The 7,875-nt window shown below is 32.4% G+C and overlaps 1 non-coding gene across 1 annotated transcript; it reads left to right on the forward strand.

The window, feature by feature from the left end:
* The first annotated feature begins 7,186 nt into the window (after positions 1 to 7,186).
* On the forward strand, positions 7,187 to 7,295 carry LOC129314706 (small nucleolar RNA snoR97). Its single transcript, XR_008594217.1, has one exon. It is a non-coding gene; the product is annotated as a small nucleolar RNA snoR97 (small nucleolar RNA).
* The last annotated feature ends 580 nt before the right edge of the window (positions 7,296 to 7,875 follow it).

Raw genomic sequence — 7,875 nt, forward strand, 5'->3', positions numbered from 1 at the left:
CTTTTTTTTTAAAGTGCCCCTATTAAATAAATCACTTTGTATTTATTTTAGTGTGAAATACCCTATTAAATAGGAATAAATATGAAAAGATACAGTTAGTTTAAAAATAAATAACTACTTTATTGAGGGTGAGATTTAATTAAAAATGCATTATATTTTTGAACAGAGGGAGTATTAAAATATAGATGCACCAGAAAAAATCTAGTTAATGATAATAGTTTAAAAGATTAAAGTGTAATTTTGTTCCTAAACTATTTGTGAATGAGTAATGTTATCCTTAAACTATTCATCGTATCAATACAGCCTCAAAACTAATTAAATTGAAGTAATATTACTCCCATTATTTAAAACCCAAATGTTTGATCGTTAAGATAGCGAGAGAGTAAGAAATTTGACCAATAAAAGGCCATTGATCGTGAGTGTTGCACTTATTGGAGTAGAACCTATCAATGGTGACGTCAATAGTTGTGAGAACCTTATTGACTTCTCCCTCCTAAACAAAGCCATATTGTGAAAGTCTTAGATTTTCTCAATTTCCTCGTAGCCCAAGACATTGGATTGTCGTCCTCATGATTATCATCGTCTTTGTCTTCCCCTACTTTATCAGTGAGAACTAAACAGTGAATTTAAGATTTGAATTACACACTCTGTATTTGATAATATACAGAGGTGTTTCGCTTTTCTTTATAGAGAGAGAACCAAGAGAAAGTCACAATAAGTTACAACAGAAAATAACTATAAAACAAATAACATAGACTAAATACAACATCACATGAACAGTTACAATAGCCATGCACTAACTACGTCTTAGACTTCAGCTTGAGCTTTGCTTTTGTGGGCTCATGATTTATCTTATCATCCCCCCTCAAATGAGAAGGTGGAACAACCAAACTGAGTTTGTTATGAAGAAAGATAAACTGAGACAAGCCAAGAGGTTTTGTGAGATAGTTAGTGAGTTGATCTTCAGTAGGAACATAACGAATAGCTATACGCCTTAAGTGATGCTACATTGGTGTTATCACACTAAATGACAGAAGGAAGGCAAGTCGAAAATGTAAGTTCTTGAAGTAAGGAATGAAGCTAGAGAAGCTCAACAAAAGTGTTGGCAAGAGAACAATATTCTAACTCAGTACTTGAACGAGCCACATCATGTTGCTTTTTGGATGACCATGAGACCAAAGAATCACCAAAGAATACAAGATATGCCCCAGTAGACCGATGATTATCAACACTAGAAGCCTAGTTAGCATCAGAATATGTTGTGAGAGAAAGGAGAGTTTTTCTTCAACTGAATCCCAAAGGAAGGAGTACCCTTAAGAGACTGAAAAACTCATTTAAGCGCCTACTAATGCACATCAGTGGGAGCTTGCATAAATTGGCTCAATTTATTGACAGCAAAACTGAGATCAGGCTAAGTATAAGACAAGTACTAAAGAGCACCAATGGCTTGATGATAAGTAGTTGGAGATGCAAATCGAGAACCATTATAAGCAAAAAGAGTAGTGCTAGTACTCATTGGAGTAGAATACGGCTTTGCGTCAATCATATCAAATCATTGAAGTAAGTCAAAGGTATATTTGGACTGAGTAAGGTAAAAGCCAGAAACATCATGAAAAACTTTAAAACCCAAAAAATATTGAATGGGTCCCATATCTTTGAGAGCATAGCATGAGTGAAGCTTGAAGACAAACTTGGAAATGCTTACATCATCATTACCAATAATGACTAAGATATCATCAACATATACAAGAATAAGGAGAATCTGAGTCTTAGACGTATAAATGAACAGAGAGGAATCACTGCAACTACGAACAAAACCCCAGTCAAGTAAAGTACCTTTCAACTAATCATACCAAGCACAAGGTGCTTGCTTTAACCCATAAAGAGCTTTTTCTAACTTGCAGACATAATGGGGATGCTGAGGATCGACAAAACCTTCAGGTTGCACCATAAACACTGTTTCATGAAGAACTCCATTTAAAAAAGCATTATTAACATCAAGCTATCGAACAAGCCAATTAAAGGAAGCTGCCAATATAAGAACAATTTTAATGGTAGAGGGCTTAACCATAGGACTAAACGTCTCACTAAAGTCAACACCAGGTTCTTGATGAAAATCTTTCGCCATGAGCCTAGCTTTATGATTGAGAAGAGAACCATCAGGATTATTGTCGCACCCAAAAAATGCGACACGGACGGCGCTCGAGTGGAAGTTTTGACCTTCGGGGCGAGAACCAGATGGAACGAGAGTCGCCACCAAAATTTTGAGGTAAATCTTGGAAATCAATTAAAGGAGAATAAAGATGGTCTGCAAAAATAGAAAATAGGTTTAGGAGTCGGTTGAGTGTGCGGAAGGTGTTAGGCACCCTACAACGCTCATTCGTAAGAATGGTTACCTAAAATTTGTTGTACAATATTAATACAGTTTTACAGTTATTTTAATTATCCCTTTCTTATTCACGTGTTTTTTAAAAAATGATAATAATAGAATGAGGATTATTTATTTATTTATGAGGGAGGACTTGACTCAGAATCAAACTCTAAGGCCTACATACCTTGTGATGGGGATCAAAGTTCATATAGTTCGGGCTTTAAAGTTGTTGGTGAAAATATATTTTTTTATGAAAAGAAATTAATTAGAAATAATTCACCATTTTACAAATTAAACAATTTTTAAAATTTTGATATGTGTGTTTTAAATTGCAAAAAGTAATTTGATTTTAATTATTTTCTCAATTTTTAAATTTTTAAAATAAAGAAAATAAAAGGGTTTAAAATTATTTTTTTATATTTTATGATTGAAAATTTAACTGTCATATCTGCAGAGCCTTATTGGCTCATACAATAATATAATTGTTCTAAATATCTGCGGAGATTTTGAAATCTCGCATGATAAAAGAGTTTAACAACTTAATTTACTTATATTTTTAGGTGTTAATAATAGTTTTTTAAGCATGTATGTACATATACACTTTTTTTCAAAAAACATTAATCATCATACCTGCAAAGCATTATTGACTTATACGGTGATATGATTATCCTAAATATCTACAAAGATTCCAAAATCTCACATGGTAAAAGATTAAATAATATACACTTAAGTACATTCTTAATTTAATTGATTTAATATATAATTTATATATATATATATATATATTAAAAACTTAATCGTTATATCTGCAGAGTCTTGTTGACTCATACAATAATACAATTATCTTAAAAGTCTACAGAGATTCAAAAATCTCACATGATTAAAAAATATAATTGATAAATATGATTACAATTTAAATACATTAATTTGATTAATTAATTTTTTTTAAATTGTGTATTATATCATTATTTATAAAAATCATTTATTATTATAAAAATTGAGAATCACTATATCTGCAAGGACTTATTATCCCACACGATAATGTGATTAATTTAAGTCTCTACGAAGATTCTTGAAATCTCACATGAGACTTAAATAAATTATTAATTTGGATTATAAAAAGAGAGTTAATTTTAATGATGGGCCTTTGGAACCCATATCAGTTTTACTCCTACATCTCTGAAACTTTATTGATTTACATGATACAAGATTATCCTAAATATTTATAGATATTCAAAGTCTCACGCAATAAAAAGATTAAATAATATTCACTTAAAATATATTTTAATGCGTAATTATACAACATATATTTTTAAATATAGAAATCTTAATCATTATACCTGTGAAGCCTTATTGACTCATACGGTAATACGATTATCCTAAAGGTTTATGGAGTTTCAAAAATCTCGTGACCAAAAGATCTAATAAGACAATCTAATTATAATTTAAATTTATTAATTTAATTAATTAATAAAAAACATTTATTATTTTATTTACAAAATTTATATAAAATGAAAATCGTGATATCTGTGAGGATTTATTATCCCACACAATAATGTACTTAATTTAATTCTCTATGAAAATTTTTGAAATCTCACATGAGACTTAAATATTTTATTAATTTTTTAAAATTATAAAAAGAGAGTTACTTTTAATGGTAAGCCATTAGAACCCATTTTTTTAATATATACAGGTTTGATCCTCATACCTGCGAAATCTTATTGATTTACATAATATAAGATCATTTTAAATGCCGGTGAAAATTCTTAAAATTTCACACAACAAATAAGTAACAAACAAATGCATTCTCTCTTATTTTTATTGGATCTCAATTACAAAATTCAAATTTCATCCAAAAAAATTGGCTCCTTTTCAGTGATGACATAATGAGCATGCTTTGATATTTAAAAGAACTAACCTATAAATATAATAATTATTGATATTTAAAGTAAAATATACCCAAGAGTTTGTGGAGTAAACTAACAGCTAAAAGATTTAAGAGAGAAAGCTTACCATCAATTCCGACCGCAACCTTCGGAGATCTGGCTGAGAATCAACTCTCTTTGGCGGGGGAAGAGATAGAGAACTAGAGAGAGAGAGAGAGAGAGAGAGAGAGAGAGAGAGCGCGCGTTTCTAGCTGATCCTACTACCAAACATGCTTCTGCTCCCAGAAATGTAATCCAAGAGAAAATGAAGAAGAAGATGGCGCAAGTGGTGGAGCAACCACTGACAAGCCCTTTGTTGAAACAGAGGCATGTGGTGACACCGTGAACCATCACCTGGCTGACCAGTAGCAGAGCCAAGGCCGCAGAAGGTTCGGTCATCGTACTCATCGGGCTGGATTCTAGCCATGCTACGACAGTGTTCAACACCGACGGTTAGAACAAAAGAGATGAGGTGGAAGGAGGCGACGATGGCCAGAATTGGGGCGGAAATGGCCATGATTTCCTCTCGCTCTCTGTCTGCTTCTCCACTCTCTTTCTGTCCCCAGTTTCTCTTTTCTCCTTTGTGCTCTGTTTTTTTTTTTTTCAGTTTCTCTCCTTACTCAATCTTCCTCTTATGTGCATGCTACGTCTGTGTTCTCTCCTTCCTCTTTTTCTTCCACTTGCGTGCATGCTGCGTTTTTGCTCTGCTTTCTTTTTCGTCCGTGTTTTCATCTCTGGTTTTAATGCTGTCTATGCTCTGTTTTTCTTTATTTTTCTGCCCCTGTCCCTTTCTCGTTCGTTCTCGCCTCCAGGAGCAAAAATTCGGTCCTCCTCCTTTCTTTCGGTCAGCTCTCTTTATTGTTAAAGCTTGGGCTCTTCCTCTTGCTGTGCACGTCTTCTGTATTTTCTTTATCCGTACATGAGTCTAGTGTTTCTGCTGTGCGTATGTTTCGTGTCTGCTGCTCTGCATGGCCGAAAGTTCCTATTTTTCTGCGTTTTTCTCTGTGTGTTTTCATGTGTGTGCTGCTCTCTGTGTTTCTCTTAATCTCATGCCAAAATGCATGTGCTTGGCATTTTGCTTCTTTTCTCATTTCCTCTCTCAAGCTCATGCAAAATGCATGTTCTGCACTTTTTTCTTTTCTTTTTTGTTTATTAACTTCAAGAATTAGATTAAGAGAAAAAAAGGAAAAAAAATTAATTTTGAGTTAAATTATAATATTTCTCTCTTTTTAAAAAAAAAACAACAAGATTTAAGGAAAGAAGAAAAAGAAAATTAACTCTCAAAAATTGACTCCTAATATTTTGAATGGTTGGGATAATTTGGGAGAGATTTTAAAAGATTTAAACAAGATTTTTTTAAAATTTTGTTAAATTATTTTTTTTTGAAAATATAATCCTAAAAAGGATTAAATTTTGTTTTTATATTTTTTGATTATTTTAATGAACTAAAAGAAATAAAATCCTAACCAACAAATGATTATCTAAAATAAAATTAAACTCTATTAATTATTTTTTAAAAAATATAATCCTAAAAAGGATTAAATTTTATTTTTGCATTTTTATATATTTTTTTTGTTATTTATTATTATTTTTATTAAATTTAGAAAACGTCCGGACAAAATACAGTGTTCACAATTATATTTGGTACGCCATACCCCTTTACAGCCAACAAAATTATACTGAGGCTGTGGTGGAACTAAGACCCAGGTGTGATTTCAAAGTAAAGCATCATATTCTCACTGCATAGCAACTTTCCAACATGGTCGCTGAAGTGCTTCAGATACAGAACGAGGTTCAATATTATCAAGACCAATAACAACACCTATAAAGGGATGTTTAGGCTTGAAAATGCCATATTTTTCATGAGTCACCATAGAATGAGTAGAAGGGGTTGGTGAAGATAAAGAAGCGTTAGGTGAGGTGGCCATGGACGTATCGGAAGAGTCACTGATAGAAGAAAGTGAAGGACCCAATGGTGAAAGCGATGAATCAGACATAGAAGTATCAAATATAGGAGAAGAAACTAGAGAAGCAAATTCTGAGACTTCAAACCACTCAAAACGAATTACCAATGGACTGAACAATTGGTGAAACTTTAGTATCTGATAAAAACTCACATGTAAAGGGAAACCCATTCTCATTAAAAATGACATGACAAGAAATATAAACACGACCTGATGGAGCCATGCATTTGAACCCTTTGTGATTGCCGCTATACCCCAAGAAGACACACCATTCACTGTGAAACTAGAGCTTATGCTAATTTTAAGGCTTTAAACAAGGATAACACTCACAATCAAAAATTTTAAGATTACCATAATTTAGAGACTTATGCCATAAAACCTCATATGGAGACTTGTTATTCAAAACAAGGGTAGGTAACTTGTTTATAATATGAACACTAGTTGCAAAGGCTTCCCACTGGTAGACTAACGGCATATGGGCTTGAGCTAAGAGGCGTGACACAATTTCAACCACATGTTGGCTGTTTCGTTCTGCATGTCCATTTTGAGCGGACGTGTATGCACAAGAAAATTGAGCAATGATGCCAGCTTCAGAAAATAATGAACTAAGCCGTTTATATTTACCTTCGTTATCACTCCTAAACGTCTTGATTTTAAGACTAAATTGATTTTCAACCATATTTTTAAAATGAACAAAAGCAGAGTACGCATCACTTTTGAACTTGAGTGGATATAACCACGTGTAACGACTAAAATCATCAATAAAAAAATTGGGAATCCAATAATATCACTTGAAAATTCATTAACCTAACTTGAAAAAATACCTAATGCATATTATGAAAACACAAAACCCAACTTAGGAATAAGATTGTTTAACATGGACGTGTATTTTGGTTTACTTAACTTGAGCTTAACTATTCTCTATTCCTCACTAACTGGATCAGAGTCTGAAAAACTTAAAAATTTTCATGTTGTCATCTACTTTCGTCTATTGTTTGTCCCACGAGAATGGAGTTAAATAACAGCATTAAATTCATTATGGGTTATCATATTTGCATTAGTTAGTTCTACTTATTTATTATTGTCCTTTATTTAGTATTTGATATTAGTTTAACTCATATGTGCTACGTTAATTTTTGCTTCACAACTTATTGATAATACTATCATAGATCATTTTTTATCTATCATAATGATTTTGCATTATGAATATTTTTTGCTATTCATCCATCAAAGCATGTTTGGTATTGAGGTTATTGTGAGAAATGAATGAATGATCCAATTTGTGTGTTTAATAGACATCATTTTTATTTTTTAGGGAGAGTTTCTCTTCCTCATTTATTAGAATAGCCAATCCTACATTCTCCATTCTTAGGTTGCAAGTTTTTGTTCTAAACAATCTCTTCACCATAGTGTACTATTCTTTCACTCAATGGCGTGTTCATCATCAATAATTTCTTCAGCTTTGTTAATCAATTTTCTCTTCGACAGTGCCAATGTCACTACCATTTGAGAAGGGTGAAGCTAAGTGGGAGGAAAGAGTATGAAACTTTGACAAAGATGAACCACAACAAGTCCCAAATTTGGCATGATGTGTTCACAACACTCGAGCTAATAT

This window comes from Prosopis cineraria, unplaced genomic scaffold (genome assembly GCF_029017545.1).
Source record: "Prosopis cineraria cultivar Desert tree isolate PC_DT_omini unplaced genomic scaffold, ASM2901754v1 PC6, whole genome shotgun sequence".
Lineage (NCBI taxonomy): Eukaryota > Viridiplantae > Streptophyta > Magnoliopsida > Fabales > Fabaceae > Prosopis > Prosopis cineraria.